This window comes from Coregonus clupeaformis, chromosome 5 (assembly GCF_020615455.1).
Source record: "Coregonus clupeaformis isolate EN_2021a chromosome 5, ASM2061545v1, whole genome shotgun sequence".
Classification (NCBI taxonomy): Eukaryota; Metazoa; Chordata; class Actinopteri; order Salmoniformes; family Salmonidae; genus Coregonus; species Coregonus clupeaformis.
The window spans coordinates 24980819-25001788 of NC_059196.1; the positions used below are offsets into that span (position 1 = coordinate 24980819).

General features: G+C 43.5%; 1 protein-coding gene across 2 annotated transcripts in view; it reads right to left on the reverse strand.

The window, feature by feature from the left end:
• The window catches only part of LOC121565543 (stAR-related lipid transfer protein 13-like), a 138234-nt gene that overhangs the window by 102074 nt on the left and 15190 nt on the right, over window positions 1-20970 (reverse strand). The window contains exon 1 of one of the 2 annotated variants that reach the window (XM_045213685.1): window positions 7921-8004. The exons of the other annotated variant lie outside the window; for it this stretch is intronic. The gene's annotated coding sequence lies outside the window, so the exon portion shown is untranslated. Of the gene's footprint in view, window positions 1-7920; window positions 8005-20970 lie in introns of those variants that run through there. 2 annotated transcript variants of the gene reach the window in all.

A 20970-nucleotide genomic window follows, 5' to 3' on the forward strand; every position in this document is an offset into this window, starting at 1 on the left:
GTCACAAAGGAACAATACCTCGCACCGACTGAACTTCTGAGCACACCTTATATCCTACTCTAATTACTGACAGGTGTGCTCAGAACTCAGGTGAAGCAGATCGAGTCTGATGACTCCCCCTCTCAGTAGATCGGGGAAGTGTCAGACTCTGTCTAGATCCAGCCAAACCCCGATCCCTTATAAAATGCATCGAATTGCAGGAAATAAGCTTAAAAATGCAAACATTTCTCTGCACTGCCAATATGGGGGGCCTCTAAGATGTTCTCTAAAATTCAGCTGCGCTGACAGGCAGACTGCGCCCCTACCACACCCCCTGCCATGCCCACCACCTAAGCCACTTTTTTATTTAGAAAAAACCCTGTGCATGAGTCTCTACTAGAATTTAATGGCGGAGACCAGGTTACCGAGATTTACCGGGATTTACCGCCCAAACCCACTCCCTTTTCCCATGATAAATAATTGCGAGAAATCGGTAAATTATAATAAATTATTTATATGAACAGCGTGACGTGAAATGGAACCGTTAAATGATATGCAATGTCTAAATCTGTCTTCGCTATGGCCTTCTGCTCTACTATCTGCATGATCAATAATCAACGCTCAGGACATGTGCGTATTACTTACACAAAAAAAATGCAATTTATTCAAAGCGCATGCATTCTTTATGATGAAACTGTACACGCGAGCTTAATGCTCCTTTACAATAAATGCAGAAGGTCTTATTCTGGTGACATGATGATCGATGCTTGATTGCCATTTTGACTAATAGTGGTGAAAATGCAATGTAAATACAGTGCATTCGGAAAGCATTCAGACCCCTTTACTTTTTCCCCCAAAAAATTACGTTATAGCCTTATTCTAAAATTGATTAAATAGTTTTTTCCCTCAGCAATCTACACACAATACCCCATAATGACAAAGCAAAAACAGGTTTGTAGAATTTTCAGGTCTGTCCAGAGATGTTAAATCGGGTTCAAATCGGGGTTCTGGCTGAAGCCACTCCTGCGTTGTCTTGGCAGTGTGCTTAGGGTTGTTGTCCTGTTGGAAGGCTAACCTTCGCCTCCAGTCTGAGGTCCTGAGCGCTCTGGAGCAGGTTTTCATCAAGGAACTCTCTGTACTTTGCTCCATTAATCTTTCCCTCGATCCTGACTAGACTCCCAGTCCCTGCCGCTGAAAAACATCCCCACAGCACGATGCTGCCACCACCATGCTTCACCGTAGGGATGGTGCCAGGTTTCCTCCAGACGTGACGCTTGGCATTCAGGCCAAAGAGTTCAATCTTGGTTACATCAGACCAGAGACTATTTATTCTCATGGTCTGAGTCCTTTAGGTGCCTTTTGGCAAACTCCAAGCGGGCTGTCATGTTCCTTTTACTGAGGAGTGGTTTCCTTCTGGCCACTCTACCATAAAGGCCTGATTGGTGGAGTGCTGCAGAGATGTTTGTCCTTCTGGAAGGTTCTCCCATCTCCACAGAGGAACTCTGGAGCTCTGTCATAGTGACCATCGGGTTCTTGGTCACCTCCCTGACAAAGGCCCTTCTCCCCCGATTGCTCAGTTTGGCCAGGTGGCCAGCTCTAGGAAGAGTCTTGGTGGTTCCAAACTTCTTCCATTTAAGAATGATGGGTGGCCACTGTGTTCTTGGGGACCTTCAATGCTGCAGAGGTTTTTTGGTACACTTCCTCAGATCTGTGCTCCGACATAATCCTGTCTCAGAGCTCTTTGGACAATTCCTTCGCCCTCATGGCTTGGTTTTTGCTCTGACATTCACTGTCAACTGTGGGACCTAATATAGACAGGCGTGTGCCTTTCCAAATCATGTACAATCAATTTAATTTACCACAGGTGGACTCCAATCAAATTGTATAAACATCTCAAGGATGATCGATGGAAACAGGATGCACCTGAGCTCAATTTCGAGTCTCATAGGAAAAGGTAAGTAAATAAGGTTTTTCGTTTTTTTAACATTTGCAAACATTTCTAAAAACCTGTTTTCCCTTTGTCATTATGGGGTATTGTGTGTAGATTGATAAGGATATATATTTTTTTATCCATTTTAGAATAAGGCTGTAACGTAACAAAATGTGGAAAAAGTGAAGGGGTCTGAATACTTTCCGAACGCACTGTACATTGCACTGTACCATTTTATTAATTGATTTTATTATATGAAAATGTTGAGCTGCAATATGTAACTTTTTGGCTGACCTGAACAAATTCACATAGAAAAGTGAGTTATAGATCTGTCAGTCTCATTGAAAGCAAGTCTAAGAAGCAGTAGATCTGTACTATGTGCTCTATTTCTATGCTTCCTGTTTTAAGTTTCGTTTTTGCATCTTTTACTTTCGGTTTTGTACACCAGCTTCAAACACCATAAAATATAAATGTTTGGATGGTACAATGATTCTCTACACTATACTTTCTTGTTTTGTCACATAAGCTGAATTAGTACCGAGTCGATGTGCAGGGGTACGAGGTAATTGAGGTAGATATGTACAGTACATATAGGTAGGGGTAAAGTGACTAGGCAACAGTTTAGATAATAAGCAGTAGCAGCAGTGTATGTCATAATTCAAAAGTGTTAGTGCAAAAGGGGTCAATGCAGATAATCCGGGTAGCTATTTGGTTAACTATTTAGCACTCTTATGGCTTGGGGGTAGAAGCTGTTCAGGGTCCTGTTGGTTCCAGACTTGGTGCATCGGTAACGCTTGCCGTGCGGTAGCAGAGAGATCAGTCTATGACTTGGGTGGCTGGAGTCTTTGACAATTTTTAAGGCCTTCCTCTGACACCTCCTGGTATAGAGGTCCAGGATGGCAGGGAGCTCGGCCCCAGTGATGTACTGGGCCGTACTCACTCCCCTCTATAGCGCCTTGGGGTTGGATGCCAAGCAGTTGCCATACCAAGCGGTGATGCAGCCAGTCAAGATGCTCTCAATGGTGCAGCTGTATAACTTTTTGAGGATCTGAGGGCCCATGCCAAATATTTTCAGCCTCCTGAGGGGGAAGAGGCATTGTTGTCCCTTCTTCATGACTGTGTTGGTGAGTGTGAACCATGTTAATTCCTTATTGATGTGGACACTGAGGAACTTGAAGCTCTCAACCAGCTCCACAGCCCCGTCAATGTGGATGGGGGTGTGCTCGGCACTCCTGTTTACACTAATCCATGATCAGCTCCTTTGTCTTGCTGACGTTGAGGGAGCGGTTGTTGTCCTGGCACCACACTACCAGGTCACGTTAGAATGACACATGACACACGGTTTATATTTGCGGGCAATGATCAACCGCAGCGCTATCCATGGTGCTGAATCTCCGCTATAGCTTATCTGTTTGATTAGCGGAGAAGCAGATATGTTCCCTCTAACAAAATCACCAGAATAAGCGGGTTATCATAAAGTAAAAACAGCCACAACTTTCCCAAATTCCCCCAATAGCCAGGTGCAAGGGGAGAGAAAATGACCAAGATGCATATTTCAGTCAAAGGTAGGCTAAAATGAATTTAGCCTAGTTATATGATAACCCGCCTTCATAACAGCGCCGGAAGAAGATGGCTGCCGTTTTACAGCCCTCTAACCAATTGTACTATTATGTGTGTTTTTCCGCGTTATTTGTAATTTATTTTGTACATAATGTTTCTGCCATCGTCTCTTATAACCAAAGAGAGCTTCTGGATATCAGGACAGCGATTACTCACCTCGCGTTGGACGAAGACTTTTTCTTCAACGAGGCGTTCGCGAAGGATATTCTACAGACACCCAACAAGGCCCAGATCCCCGTCATTCGCGTGAGGAAGAGACGGAGATATCGTGGACGCAGATCCGGGTGCCTTGTAAGGATCCGACGGCGAACGAGTAAACTGCCTCTCCCATCAATCCTATTAGCCAACGTTCAAGCTTTTTTAGAATAAAATGGACGATTTAAGATTACGGTTATCCTACCAACGGGACATTAAAAACTGTAATATCTTATGTTTCACGGAGTCGTGGCTGAACGACAACAATGATAACATTCAGCTAGCAGGCTATACGCTACATCGACAGGACAGAACGGCAGACTCTGGTAAGACAAGATGCGGCGGTCTGTGTATATTTGTAAACAACAGCTGGTGCACAAAATCAAATACTAAGGAAGTCTCGAGGTTTTGCTCGCCTGAGGTAGAGTATCTTATGATAAGCTGTAGACCACACTATTTACCAAGAGAGTTTTCATCTATATTTTTCATAGCTGTCTATTTACCACCACAAACCAATGCTGGCATTAAGATTGCACTGAATGAGTTGTACAAGGCCATTAATCAACAGGAAAACGCTCATCCAGATGCAGCGCTCCTAGTAGCCGGGGACTTTAATGCAGGGAAACTTAAATCCGTTCTACCTCATTTCTACCAGCATGTTAAATGTGCAACCAGAGGGGAAAAAACTCTAGACCACCTTTACTCCACACACAGAGACGCATACAAAGCTCTCCCTCGCCCTCCATTTGGCAAATCTGACCATAACTCTATCCTCCTGATTCCTGCTTATAAGCAAAACTGAAGCAGGAAGCACCAGTGATTCGGCTAATAAAAAAGTGGTCAGATGACGCAGATGCTAAGCTACAGGACTGTTTTGCTAGCACAGACTGGAACATGTTCGGGATTCTTCAGACAGCATTGAGGAGTACACCACATCAGTCACTGGCTTCATCAATAAGTGCATCGATGATGTCGTCCCCACAGTGACCGTACGTACATACCCCCAACCAGAAGCCATGGATTACAGGAAACATCCGCACTGAGCTAAAGGGTAGAGCTGCCGCTTTCAAGGAACGGGACTCTAACCCCGGACGCTTATAAGAAATCCCGCTATGACCTCCGACGAACCATCAAACAGGCAAAGAGTCAATACAGGTCTAAGATTGAATCATACTACACTGGCTCTGACGCTCGTCGGATGTGGCAGGGCTTGAAAACTATTACAGACTACAAAGGGAAGCACAGCCGCGAGCTGCCCAGTGACACAAGCCTACCAGACGAGCTAAACCACTTCTATGCTCGCTTCGAGGCAAGCAACACTGAAGCATGCATGAGAGCACCAGCTGTTCCGGACGACTATGTGATCACGCTCTCCGTAGCCGATGTGAGTAAGACTTTTAAGCAGGTCAACATTCACAAGGCCGCAGGGCCAGACGGATTACCAGGACGTGTACTCCGAGCATGTGCTGACCAACTGGCAAGTGTCTTCACTGACATTTTCAACATGTCCCTGACTGAGTCTGTAATACCAACATGTTTCAAGCAGACCACCATAGTCCCCGTGCCCAAGAACTCTAAGATAACCTGCCTAAATGACTACCGACCCGTAGCACTGACGTCTGTAGCCATGAAGTGCTTTGAAAGACTGGTCATGGCTCACATCAACAGCATAATCCCAGAAACCCTAGACCCACTCCAATTTGCATACCGCCCCAACAGATCCACAGATGATGCAATCTCTATCGCACTCCACACTGCCCTTTCCCACCTGGACAAGAGGAACACCTACGTGAGAATGCTATTCATTGACTACAGCTCAGCATTCAACACCATAGTGCCCTCAAAGCTCATCACTAAGCTAAGGATCCTGGGACTAAACACCTCCCTCTGCAACTGGATCCTGGACTTCCTGACGGGCCGCCCCCAGGTGGTAAGGGTAGGTAACAACACATCTGCCACACTGATCCTCAACACGGGGGCCCCTCAGGGGGTGCGTGCTCAGTCCCCCTCCTGTACTCTCTGTTCACCCATGACTGCATGGCCAGGCACGACTCCAACACCATCATTAAGTTTGCCGACGACACAACAGTGGTAGGCCTGATCACCGACAACGATGAGACAGCCTATAGGGAGGAGGTCAGAGATCTGGCCGTGTGGTGCCAGGACAACAACCTCTCCCTCAACGTGACCAAGACAAAGGAGATGATTGTGGACTACAGGAAAAAAAAGAGGACTGAGCACGCCCCCATTCTCATCGACGGGGCTGTAGTGGAACAGGTTGAGAGCTTCAAGTTCCTTGGTGTCCACATCACCAACAAACTATCATGGTCCAAACACACCAAGACAGTCGTGAAGAGGGCACGACAAAGCCTATTCCCCCTCAGGAGACTAAAAAGATTTGGCATGGGTCCTCAGATCCTCAAAAAAATTCTACAGCTGCACCATCGAGAGCATCCTGACTGGTTGCATCACCGCCTGGTATGGCAACTGCTTGGCCTCTGACCGCAAGGCACTACAGAGGGTAGTGCGTACGGCCCAGTACATCACTGGGGCAAAGCTCCCTGCCATCCAGGACCTCTATACCAGGCGGTGTCAGAGGAAGGCCCTCAAAATTGTCAAAGACTCCAGCCACCCTAGTCATAGACTGTTCTCTCTGCTACCGCACGGCAAGCGGTACCGGAGTGCCAAGTCTAGGTCCAAAAGACTTCTCAACAGCTTCTACCCCCAAGCCATAAGACTCCTGAACAGCTAATCATGGCTACCCGGACTATTTGCACTGCCCCCCCACCCCATCCTTTTTACGCTGCTGCTACTCTGTTAAGTATTTATTTATAGTCACTTTAACTCTACCCACATGTACATATTACCTCAACTACCTCAACTAGCCGGTGCCCCCGCACATTGACTATGCAACGGTACCCCCCTGTATATATAGCCTCCCTACTGTCACTTTATTTTACTGTATATATAGCCTCCCTACTGTCACTTTATTTTACTTCTGCTCTTTTTTTCTCAACACTTTTTTTGTTGTTGTTTTATTCTTACTTTTTTGTTTAAAATAAATGCACTGTTGGTTAAGGGCTGTAAGTAAGCATTTCACTGTAATGTCTGCACCTGTTGTATTCGGCGCATGTGACCAATAAAATTTGATTTGATTTGATTTGATTTATAACTACACTGTAATAACCTCTTTTTATATTTTTTATATTTTACCAGTCGGCCAACAGTGCTTCATAGGCCTATATTAAAACTAGGCTACATCAACGATATAGTGTGGTGACATAGAACTTTGAGTAAAAAAATACAACATGAAATTGTCAGATTCCTGTGTAGTCTATATTTAGCCATTTACAGTGTTATAACTATGTCCAATTTTTTTCGCTGGTATTATATGCTTTTATGTGTTCGCGGTTTGAACGGGAATACCGGGAAGCCCAGTAATATCTTGCAATTTTCTCGGGAAGGAAAATTGATAGATTCTCAACAACAACAAAAAATCCCTAGTCTCTACATGTTTTCATTCTGTGAAATAGATCCCACAACTGAGGAATTCAATCTATTGTTTCATTTTATCTTAACTATTTTCCTGGATTTAAGAAACATACAACATTTTACAAAATTGTATTGATCATCTATAAACCTGATCTATAAAATGGCCTCCTATAGCTCAGTTGGTAGAGCATGGCGCTTGCAACGCCAGGGTTGTGGGTTCGTTTCCAACGGGGGGCCAGTATGAAAAATGTATGCACTCACTCTGGATAAGAGCGTCTGCTAAATGACTTAAATGTAAATGTAAAAATAAACTCTGACAAACACAATTAAAGAGTTGGATGTAGATATAGAGTTGGATATGGGTTACATTTAAAACAGTCAATGAAAGATCAAAGCATGTTGACATAGAACAATGTAATACAACTTGATAAAGGCAGATGGTTGTAACATCAGTTTTAACCTCTACAGCTCATACTAACCAACGGTGAGGACACCAGGACTAACAAGTCAGACAGACCTGGAAGTCAGAGAGGGAAACAGTCTCAAAGGGCAATGAAAACAGAGAACAAACAGACAGAGAATGGAACCCTATTCCCTTTATAGTGCACTACTTTTGACCTGGGCCTATATGGATAGGGCTTTGGTCAAAAGTTGTGCACTATATAGGGAATAGGATGCCATTTGAGATGCAAGTAGAGTCTTACCTGTTAGGTGGAGAATAGTCCTGTTTGTTGTCTAAACAGACAAAGTGAGATCATAGCAACAAAACACTGGAGAGACACAGAGTCCTAGTGGAACCAAAGTTCTCTTAAGACACAAGAGCGAGCAGGAGAGAGAGTGAGGGACTAGGAGAGTCTCTGTCAGAAGAGACAGAGTAGAAGAGTGAGAGAAAAGAGAGAGTAGAAGAGTGAGAGAAAAGAGAGAGAGAAAAGAGAGAGAGTAGAAGAGAGAAAAGAGACAGAGTAGAAGAGTATCCTGTCAGAAGTGAAGCCACTCTGTGTTTCCAGTCAGTATGTCAAGCAGGTCTTCCTCTGCAGGGTAACTCTGTCATCTCAACTATTCCTCATCTATCCCTCTATCTGTCCTCCCTCAGAGGCTAGTGGAGGTTAGCGCTGGCTACCTCTATGCATGCTGCTAGCGCTCTGACTAAGCCATTCAGAATATGGGTAAGGGCAAGGATGTGAGTGTGTGTATTTGTGTGGGAGGTAGAAAGGGGAGGAGAGAAGAGATAGGAGAGAGAGAGAGAGAGGAAGTGGGAGCGAGAGAGGGAGTAAGGGAGAGGAGCAGTATTTGGTATAAGGCACAGTAAGAGAACAAGGTAATATGTGGTTCCAGCTAACACAACATGTTAGGCTGTGAAGACAGAGTGACCTCATGGCTGTATTGTCACTGGACTCAGAGTGTGTGTGTGTGTGTGTGTGTTCTGTGTGCGTGTGTGCGTGTGTGCGTGTGTGCGTGTGAGTCATCCTATCTGGATGCAACAGCATGGCAGTCATTCCTGAGGCGCGGCAGAGCGGATTCCTACTTAGGAGGAGCGGCACCATGCCTTGATATCCTGCTGTAGCTGGTTAAAATATAAAGACATACAGATAGCACATATAAGGAATTCCAAAGGATCCTCTCAAGGTCAAAGATATGCTGCTATGTTGTAATGAAAAGTGTCAAACAGAGATATAATAAGATATGTGAAGTATTTGCCATAGTGATAGCGCCTTGTTTGTGATTTTTTTTGGGGGTAATGTGAAGTTAGTCATAAATAATCTACTTTAGTTCTGCCATATGCTGTCCATTACTAAATGACAAACAGGAGTCATTGATGGCAGCTCTGCACGACATCAGACTATCATTCATAAAATACTCTGGTATCCGCCCATGGCTATCTTTCTCTGTCAATAATAGTTTCCAGCTATCTTCTTTGAAAGCTGTTCTATGCCCTGCCATTGTCACGGCACTCTATACATATAATTTAAGGTGTTTATGAGCAACCAGCCCCGCCTTAACATACTAGCAGTGGCGACCCGTCATTCAGGGCAGGTGGGGCAGAGCCTGTTTTGCATGTTATTTTGCCATTAATAGGTGTCACATATCAGTGTGCAAACAATGTAAAAAAATATATAATAATCATTGCGTTAATAAAGCCACATACAAACATTTTTTGCTTTCTTGAGTAAGGCAGCTCCAAAATGCAGGTGTTTCAGCCTAGCTGAGTGCTTTCTGTGGTGGTGGGGCAAGCCAGCAGAAAAATGTGGACGCTATGTCACCGCAAAATCTACGGGGAGAGTTTGAAAATTCAATCCCCTTTGGTGCGTTCATAGAGTTACATTAGAAGTGCCCATCCAAGAAGGCTCAAGGTCATTGGCCACACATAAAATTACATCAAATAACGTTATATCTACTGTAACTTTGATTGGACTGATCATGTCAACATCATACTTTCAGAATCTTAGCTAGCAAGCTGGACAATCAGTCATCATCATGAATCAAGTTGACAATCTACTGGCAAATTATTTTCAATCCTTGTCAAAACGTATCAGTGCTCATCGGCCATAGGACATAAACATTACACAAGAAGTTGGAAATTGCAAATTCAACAATGAGTGGTTTGGAAGGAATCAGTGGCGAACTGCAAGCGTTGCAATGCAATCACTAGCCTGCTATTCAGTGGAGTGGGTGTGTGGTCCAAGTCTGGGTTTAAGGGTCTCTTTTCCAAGCTTAAAAGGATAAACATTCAACACCATGGGCCAGAAAATATTGAATACATTGGCCATGCTGTCAATCCAGCATTACTTCTGCCGCGTTCAAAACAACTGGAAACTCTGAACTGGGAAATCTCAGACTTCAGTGAGTTCAAGACAACTGGGAACTCTGAACGGTCATCCAACTCGGGAACTCGGGCCTCTTTCTAGAGCTCCGACCTGAAGATCACTGAGGTCATGATTCAACCTTTTTTTTTTCCAGAGTTCCCAGTTGTCTTGAAAGCACCATAAATCCAGAGAATGCCAGACTTTGATGGCAAAGTTTGATGACCAAATTTGCCCACAATAAGGACCGCCGCCCCACCTTCCTATTCAAGTGAGCACAGCACAACAAGGTGAATCTTAAGATGTATTGTATGCTGCTGCATAAATGATGTAACATGCCAGGGAGATATGTCTACTGTAGCTAAGAAATTAATACTAAGTGTATGTTGTGAGTAAGTTGTTAGTAGCCCATGTGCCTCACCCTAATAATTTGGTCCCTTTTCCCCTCATAACTTAGCCTACTGTTCTGACTTGGTGGTGCACATGTAGCCTATAGCCTGTTTTAGAGAAATGTAATCATCGAAATTGTAAGAGCTTTCATTGTCTGCTTATATGCCCCCTTTATTTATCCTATGGTTCTGACTTGGTGTACAGGGAGAATACTGTAAGAACGGCCAATGTTCTGAATTCTGTCGCTGTACATTTCAAAAGTGCTGAACAAATAGTATATTGACTATGTCCGTCCTAGCTCCCTCATTGTCTTAATCGAAATGACGGATTGCCTCTTATCCGCTCATCGTCCCCTTAAGCCATAGTTTGTACATCTCAATTGTCAGTAGAAACCACATTTGTTTAAGCAAGTCAGCCATATCAGCTATGTTTTTTTTTAAGGCAGATAAGAGGCTGAATTAACTGTTTCGCTGCCAGACAAGGCTCCGCTGATAGCCAGGTGTAGCAGTATTAAGGACTCAGTCCATGGTGCTGAAAAGAAAGCTCTGCTGTAGGGACAGCTTTATGTAGGCCCTAAAAGTTTGTGGGCACCATTTGTCACCATTATAGTGCAGTTAATGTATTGTTTAGTGTTGTGTTGTGTAGTGGCTTTGCTGGCTTGCCCCACCAAGAATTACATGCTAAAATCGCCACTGCATACTAGTACATCCAAACATCAGAGAACAGTCATACACACAAGAAACAGTACTGTTACTGTATGCTTGCACGGTATTGTCATATCTAAATTAAATGTGCCATAGTTGTAAGGAAAAAATACACTCTTAGAAAAAAGGGTTCCAAAAGGGTTCTTCGACTGTCCCCATAGGAGAACCCTTTTTGATTCCAGGTAGAACCGTTTTGAGTTCCATGTATAATCCTCTGTAGAAAGGGATCTACATAATAATGTGCCATTTAGCAGACACTTTTATCCAAAGAGACTTACAGTCATGTGCGCAAACATTTTTACGTATGGGTGGTCGCGGGGATCGAACCCACTACCCTGGCGTTACAAGCGCCATGCTCTACCAATTGAGCTACAGAGGACCACAGAGAACCAAAAGGGTTCTACCTGGAACCAAAAGGTTTCTACCTGCAACTAAAAAGGGTTCTTCAAAGGGTTATCCAATGCGGACAGCCAAAGTACCCTTTAGGGTTCTAGATAGCACCTTTTTTTCTAAAAGTGCATAGTAAAGGTTTAGATGTTTTCATTGGGTAAAAAAGTTCGTATAATGATTGTCCTGGGTTGTTTCACATACAATAATGTTCAATAGTGACAGAAACTGAAGAGCGTTAGAAGTCTTGTGTGGCTCAGTTGGTAGAGCATGGTGCTTGCTATGCCAAGGATGTGGGCTTGATTCCCATGGGGTACCCGTATGAAATTGAATTTACTTATTACTGTAAGTTGCCCTGGATAAGAGTGTCTGCTAAAGGACTAAAATGTAAATGTACAGTGTAACTAGAGAGATATGGAGTGAGTGTACATTAGATAGTATGGTCCCCTTTTGGTTCTGTTGCGTGCTGCTAGGTTGAATGACATTCCTTGGTGTCCTTGGTGGTCCTATTTGTGTTTGCGTTGGCTTTGTGTGAGCGAGCAGATAAAAAGCTCACAGAATGCATAATAAAACAAATATTTACTACAGTGTCTTATATGGTCTGCAATGATAGACAATAGTCTGAGTTCAGACCTCTGTGTGCAGAAGGACACGACTTTGGAACGAGAGCAGGAAAACTCCAACCAGTTCAGTAGCCTGCTACTAAATAAATGGAGCTACTCTCCCTGAACTATACTGAACAGAAATATAAATGCAAAATGCAACAATTTCAAAGATTTTACTGAGTTACAGTTCATATAAGGAAATCAGTAAATTGATATAAATTAATTAGGCCCTAATCTATGGATTTCACATGACTGGGAATACAGATATGTATCTGTTGGTCACAGATACCTTTTAAAAAAGTAGGGGCGTGGATCAGAAAACCAGTCAGTATCTGGTGTGACCATCATTTGCCTCATGCAGTGAGACACATCTCCTTCGCATAGAGTTGATCAGGCTGTTGATTGTGGCCTGTGGAATGTTGTCCCATTCCTCTTCAATGGCTGTGCGAAGTTGCTGGATATTGGCGGGAACTGGAACACGCTGTCGTACACGTCTATCCAGAGCATCCCAAACATGCTCAATGGGTGTCTGGTGAGTATGCAGGCCATGGAAGAACTGGGACATTTTCAGCTTCCAGGAATTGTGTACAGATCCTTGTGACATGGGGCTGTGCATTATCATGCTGAAACATAAGTTGATGGTGGCGGATGAATGGCACGACAATGGTTGTGAGGCCGGTTGGACGTACTGCCAAATTCTCTAAAATTACGTTGGAGGCAGCTTACGGTAGAGAAATGAACATTAACTTCTCTGGCAACCGCTCTGGTGGACATTCCTGCAGACAGCATGCCAATTTCACACTCCCTCAAAACTTGAAACATATGTGGCAATGTGTTGTGTGACAAAACTGTTCATTTTAGTCGCCTTTTATTGTCCCCAGCACAAGGTGCACCTGTGTAATGATCATGCTGTTTAATCAGCTTCTTGATATGCCACACCTGTCAGGTGGATGGATTATCTTGTCAATGGAGAAATGCTTACTAACAGGGATGTAAACAAATTTGTACACAACATTTGAGAGAAATAATCTCTTTGTGCGTATGGAACATTTCTGGGATATTTTATTTCAGCTCATGAAACATGGAACCAACACTTTACATGTTGCGTTTATATTTTTGTTAAGTGTAGAAGAGGGAGAGGAAGAGGAGAGGAGAGGAGAAGAGGAGAGAACCCATTCTTCCCTTTGCCAGCTCTTATGAACAACAGTTGGAGGAACACATTGAACAATTGGCTGCTTTAGTGAAAGGCTGCCTTTATCTTCACCTGGTCTCATCTGGCTCAGCTGCTGAGGTGAAGAGGTCCTGTCTGCGTACCAAATGGCACCCTATCCCCTATATAGTGCACTGCGTTTGACCTGAGGCCCTGGTCAATCATATTACACTACATAGGGAATAGGGTGCCATTTGGGACACAGACGGGGTCTGTTCCAGGTTCTGTCTGACCAGGGGTTAGGGTTGGGAATAGCTCTAGTCAAACACAGCTGGATGTTTCGAAAAGAGGCCCTCGCTGCCCTGCTGGAAAACAGACTTGTTAGTTTCCACAGAGAGAGAGAGAGAGAGAGAGAGAGAGAGAGAGAGAGAGAGAGAGAGAGAGAGAGAGAGAGAGAGAGAGAGAGAGATGGAAAGACTAAATGAGGGAAAAGAGGACACCTGGGGTGAAAAGCAGTTGAGTCGAGCCGTGCTATGCAGAGCTTGGTTTAGACCCTGTCTGCGTCCAATATGGCACCCTATTGGGCTCTGGTCAAAATAGGGAATATGTTGCCATTTGGGACATAGCCATAGAAACTATAGAATCTGCAGGGTCAGTCAGAGAACTGAACATGACCTAACAGAAAGTCACAGTCACACTGAGCACTGGGAACTAAATACATCAAACACAAGAGCTTATTTAATTGTCTCAATCCTAACTGCCTAATGTAATGACAGTACCTAGTATCTAGCCGTGTGTGTGTGTGTGTGTGTGTGTGTGTGTGTGTGTGTGTGTGTGTGTGTGTGTGTGTGTGTGTGTGTGTGTGTGTGTGTGTGTGTGTGTGTGTGTGTGTGTGTGTGTGTGTGTCTCTGTGTGTGTGTGATTCAGGAGGCAGGGTTGATGGGATATTGCTCTGCTGGTGAGCGGTGAGCAATGTAGAGCCGTTTCCCCAAACCTCAGGCTTCTATGACAGCTATGTGAAGACATGGTCGGAGGGCCTAAGCGAGGCTGCCAAACACAACCAACAGCTAGAGATGCAAGCATTCCAGGGCCAGAAACAGGAGACTGCTGTTCCGCTACAGTTGATTACAATGTTTCTACTGGATATTTCTATTTAATTTTCCTTTATGACGTGTTTTTTACCCCACACCTCTTCATCTTCTGCTGATGTACAGTATATAGACAGCAAACCTGACTTCCCTCCCTTTAACAGAGAGCCCATTGGACAAGGTCGTGATTGACAGACATTTGCTTGAAAAACAAGAAGAAAGCGGCAATAGTACTGTTTATCCATCTTGAGACTCTGTAGACAGAAGAAATTGTCAGAATTAGTCTAAGATAACTTAAAATATTTGTCATACATTTAGATATTTTTGCAGAGATCTTAGTCACGCAATTTTATATCTAACTAAGATGTCTCTCATTGAATGACAACAAACACTTCATTGAACAATCTCTACTGTTGACCAATCACCGACGAAGGGGTGTAGACTTCGGCTACCGATTTCGGCTTGCCTTGAGAAAAAATGTGTGCACGAACAGCAGAAAAAACCTTACCGAAGACCAAAACGATCAAAAACATCACAAAATGTTGTCGTAATATATGCGCAAACTGTTTTGGATGGGAAGCATGCAGACACCTTTAGGGTCCCCAGGGCACCAGATGAGATGAGGGCTCATTCAGTAATAAATCTCCCACTAAACTGGGACAACACTCCTAACGCTGCATGCTAACCACCAGCTAAATACTGCTATTACCACAAGGCTGCACAACATATTTTCATCTGTCAAGAGCATTGCCTTTCCTCTATATTCTCTCTAATCAGTGGAATGACTGTCAGGACAGGAAAGGAATGTCAAGAGACTATAGTTCCTATGGAACATAGAGGGACATAGGGGGGGTAGAGAGAGAAGGGGGAGTGGGGGGGAGGGGGGGTCCTTCAACCATACAGCCAGCTACAACATGTGGCTGTATGGTTGAAGGCCTGCTGCCTGCCAGCAATGTTATTGTTGTGCTCAGCCAAGTCTGAGAGACTTCTCTACACTTAACTTCAAACTTGTGTAAAACCTCTAAGATCACCTTCCCAAACAAGACAATAAGCATATCTGGGGCTGCATCCATAGGGCTCTGGTCAAAATGAGTGCACTATATACGGAATAGGGTGCCATTTGGGACGCAGCCTGGGTGTCAGACGTTACATTTCAAATGATACTCTTACGCAACAGTCACAATATTTACACCACCAAAGGACAATAAATAAAATACCACAACGAGACAACGCTCTTTTGTAGAACATTGCAATAATACCGCTGTCCTTGACTCAATATTCCCATTCCATTCCCATTCCTTTTCAATTCTCCTGCAGATTCCCAGCATTCCAGAGAGCATGGTCAGATGTTCTGTGTTCTCCTCCCAACAATCTCTCTCTCTCTTTCTCTCTCTTGGGGGGGTTCAGAGGGGCGTTCTGTGGTGTTTTTAAATAAATTAGAAGGTCACAATAACAAAATATAAAATTCTAAAGTCTGTCTCTCTCTCCTCCCTGCTACACCCCCCATCTCTACATCTCAATCTCTCTCTCTGTCTGTCTCTCTCTCTTCCGTGCCATCTCTATCTCTCCTCTTTGCCATTTCCTCTGTATCCTGATCCAGCATCATAAATTGCTATCTTCATATTTAGAGACAGATAACTAGTACACTGTAATGGAAAACTGTAATTTATACAGTCATTTGGGGTATTATAAACAGGAAAATACTGTGAAACATTTTACTGCAGCATACTGTAAATTATGGTCCATTGTGGGAAAATGTTGTGGGCAGGGAAATAATTGCTGTATTTCGAATGGTACTGTAATTCCACCCCACAGAATGCAGTACCGTACCATATTTCTAGAGCACCAAAAACCATTTGACCACTAGTAGGTGCATGGTATTGTTGTTTCTGGCTCATTAACATATTTTGAGGTGTGCCTTGTAATGGGATGTATTTGTTGCACCCATTAGTGAGAAGGCTGTACTAATTTAACTAATGTGGTTATAGTGCCCATCAACTTCAAATGTATATGGAACAGATTGGAGTGGCAGCAGGGTTGAACATTTTGCCATGTCCTTTTGGTATTTTCTGCCCTGTAGTTGCTCCCAGTTTGGAAGCCTTTGTTAAGGCTCTAGAAGTGCAAGTGATATAAAACACCAAATATTCACTGAAATGTGTAAACATATTATTACAAAGCAGCCTACTCGCAGCAATACCAGGTAATTACAGCGAAATACTGTGAAATACAAACCCCATCTCCCCTCAACAAATTTCATTAATTCAACCATCCATTATGATTACAGTAGCATTTACTTTCTTACAGGATAATACAATACATTTACGGCATTGTACTGTGTGTCATTACACAGTGCTTGCTTTGATACTGTATTTAGATAACAGTATATATACACTGCAATATGAAATACAGAAATGTACTTGCCAATGAGCACGGTAACCCCTTTACAGCGTAGCCTACAGTGCTTCAGATGGTTTACTGAAACGTTTGATTTAGGTCAGAGAGAGAGAGAGAGAGAGAGAGAGAGAGAGAGAGAGAGAGAGAGAGAGAGAGAGAGAGAGAGAGAGAGAGAGAGAGAGTTGGAAAGACTAAATGAGGGAAAAGCGGACACCTGGGGTGAAAAGCAGTTGAGTCGAGCCGAGCTATGCAGAGCTTGGTTTAGACCCTGTCTGCGTCCAATATGGCACCCTATTGGGCTCTGGTCAAAATAGGGAATAGGTTGCCATTTGGGACATAGCCATAGAAACTATAGAATCTGCAGGGTCAGTCAGAGAACTGAACATGACCTAACAGAAAGTCACAGTCACACTGAGCACTGGGAACTAAATACATCAAACACAAGAGCTTATTTAATTGTCTCAATCCTAACTGGCTAATGTAATGATAGTACCTAGTATCTAGCCGTGTGTGTGTGTGTGTGTGTGTGTGTGTGTGTGTGTGTGTGTGTGTCTCTGTGTGTGTGTGATTCAGGAGGCAGGGTTGATGGGATATTGCTCTGCTGGTGAGCGGTGAGCAATGTAGAGCCGTTTCCCCAAACCTCAGGCTTCTATGACAGCTATGTGAAGACATGGTCGGAGGGCCTAGGCAAGGCTGCCAAACACAACCAACAGCTAGAGATGCAAGCATGCCAGGGCCAGAAACAGGAGACCGCTGTTCCGCTATAGTTGATTACAATTTTTATACTGGATATTTCTATTTAATTTTCCTTTAAGGCACAAAGTAAAACTGTCAAAAATGTGGCCATTTTTTAAACTTCATGTCCTGAATACAAAGCATTAGGTTTGGGTCAAATCCAACAAAACACATCACTGAGTTCCACTCTTCATATTTTCAATCATGGTGGTGGCTGCATCATGTTATGGGTATGCTTGTCATCAGCAAGGACTAAGGAGTTTTTTAGGATAAAAAGAAACGCCATAGAGCTAAGCACAGGCAAAATCCTAGAGGAAAACCTGGTTCAGTCTGCTTTCCAACAGACACTGGGAGACAAATTCACCTTTCAGCAGGACAATAACCTAAAACACAAGGCCAAATATACACTGGAGTTGCTTACCAAGACGACATTGAATGTTCCTGAGTGGCCTAGTTACAGTTTTGACTCAAATCGTCTAGAAACGCTATGGCAAGACTTGAAAATGGCTGTCTAGCAATGATCAACAACCAACTTGACAGAGCTTGAAGAATTGTAAAATAATAATGTGCAAATATTGTACAATACAGGTGTGAAAGGTCTTAGAGACTTACCCAGAAAGACTCACAGCTGTAATCGCTGCCAAAGGTGATTCAACATGTATTGACTCAGGGGTGTGAATACTTACAGTACCAGTCAAAAGTTCGGACACACCTACTCATTCAAGGGTTTTTCTTTATTTTTACTATTTTCTACATTTTAGAGTAATAGTGAAGACATCAAAACTATGAAATAAAACATATGGAATCATGTAGTAACCAAAAAAGTGTTAAATAAATCAAAATATATTTTATATTTGAGATTCTTCAAAGTAGCCACCCTTTGCCTTGATGACAGCTTTGCACACTCTTGGCATTCTCTCAACCAGCTTCACCTAGAATGCTTTTCCAACAGTCTTGAAGGAGTTCCCACATATGCTGAGCACTTGTTGGCTGCTTTTCCTTCACTCTGCGGTCCAACTCATCCCAAACCATCTCAATTGGGTTGAGGTCGGAGGATTGTGGAGGCCAGGTCATCTGATGCAGCACTCCATCACTCTCCTTCTTGGTCAAATTGCCCTTACACAGCCTGGAGGTGTGTTGGGTCATTGTCCTGTTGAAAAACAAATTATAGTCCCACTAAGTGCAAACCAGATGGGATGGTGTATCGCTGCAGAATGCTGTGGTAGCCATGCTGGTTAAGTGTGCCTTGAATTCTAAATAAATCACAGACAGTGTCACCAGCAAAGCACCCCCACACCATAACACCTCCTCCTCCATGCTTCACGGTGGGAACCACACATGTAGAGATCATCCATTCACCTACTCTGCGTCTCACAAAGACACGGCGGTTGGAACCAACAATCTCACATTTGGACTCATCAGACCAAAGGACAGATTTCCACCGGTCTAATGTCCGTTGCTCGTGTTTCTTGGCCCAAGCAAGTCTCTTCTTTTTATTGTTGTCCTTTAGTAGTGGTTTCTTTGCAGCAATTCGACCTTGAAGGCCTGATTTACACAGTCTCCTCTGAACAGTTGATGTTGAGATGTGTCTGTTACTTGAACTCTGTGAAGCATTTATTTGGGCTGCAATTTCTGAGGTGCAGTTAACTCTAATGAACTTATCCTCTGCAGCGGAGGTAACTCTGGGTCTTCCTTTCCTGTGGTGGTCCTCATGAGAGACAGTTTCATTGTGGTCCTCTGTAGCTCAGCTGGTAGAGCACGGCGCTTGTAACGCCAAGGTAGTGGGTTCGATCCCCGGGACCACCCGTACACAAAAAAAAATAATTTATGCACGCATGGCTGTAAGTCGCTTTGGATAAAAGCGTCTGCTAAATGGCATATTATTATCATAGCGCTTGATGGTTTTTGCGACTGCACTTGTCTTAAAGTAATGATGGACTGTCATTTCTCTTTGCTTATTTGAGCTGTTCTTGCCATAATATGGACTTGGTCTCTTACCAAATAGGGCTATCTTCTGTATACCAACCCTACCTTGTCACAAGACAACTGATTGGCTCAAACGCATTAAGAAGGAAAGAAATTCCACAAATTAACTTTTAACAAGGAACACCTGTTAATTGAAATGCATTCCAGGTGACTACCTCATGAAGCTGGTTGAGAGAATGCCAAGAGTGTGCAAAGCTGTCATCAAGGCAAAGGGTGGCTATTTTGAAGAATCTCAAATATTAATAATATTTTGATTTGTTTAACACTTTCTTTGGTAACTACATGATTCCATATGTGTTATTTCCTGGTTTTACATTTTAGTCATTTAGCAGACGCTCTTATCCAGAGCGACTTACAGTTAGTGAATACATATTTATTTTTATACTGGCCCCCCGTGGGAATCGAACCCACAACCCTGGCGTTGCAAACGCCATGCTCTATCAACTGAGCTACATCCCTGCCGGCCATTCCCTCCCCTACCCTGGACCAATTGTGCGCCGCCCATGAGTCTCCCGGTCGCGGCCTGCTGCGACAGAGCCTGGATTCGAACCAGGATCTCTAGTGGCACAGTTAGCACTGCGATGCGGCGCCTTAGACCACTGCGCCACTCAGGAGGCTATTATTCTACAATGTAGAAAATTGTACAAATAAAGAAAAACCCTTGAACGGGTAGGTGTGTCCAAACTTTTGACTTGTACTGTATATAAATGAGATATTTCTGTATTTAATTTTCAATAAATCAGAAGATCTTTCAAAAAACACATTTTCACTATGTCATTATGGGGTATTGTGTTTAATCAATTTTGAATTCAGACTGTAACCCAACAAAATGTGGAATAAATCAAGGGGTATGAATACTTTCTGAAAGTGCGTGTGTGTGTGCATGTATCACATGGGCAGTCAGCTGCTCACCCACTCGCCTGACTCTACCTCACCGTAATCACAGAGCAGCATGGAAATGACAGGCTTGATGCTGGGACAGACAGACAGTAGTCTAACAAAGCAGTATTTCAGGTAATGTTTAACGCCTCTCTTTCCATTGTCATTTCAACTAGCACCTTGATCATCTCTGCTCACACATAGTTCTGGATGTTTGAGAAGTTGTTTGGGAAGTTGTTTGGGTTGTGACATCAGGGATGGAGGTGTCCTGTTGTTATGGTGTATCATTTGAAATGTAACGTCTGACACCCAGGCTGCGCCCCAAATAGTACCCTATTCCCTATATAGTGCACTACTTTTGACCAGAGCTAATGTGGTGCACTATATAGGGAATAGGGTGCTATTTGGGATGTAGACTATGTGTAATCTATGTTCTCCCTTCTCTCCTGACCGGGATAAAGAGGCTGACATTACTTTAGATTGATGCCTGGGGGTCTTTTTCGACTTGGGAAGACCCCATGGCTGTAATTATTTGTTAATGTCAGTGCTAGTTTATGCACCAGTTTATATGCAAAAGCAGCTCTTATCACAGTGTAGTATCTAACACAACACACTAGAACATGTGTGAGTGTGTT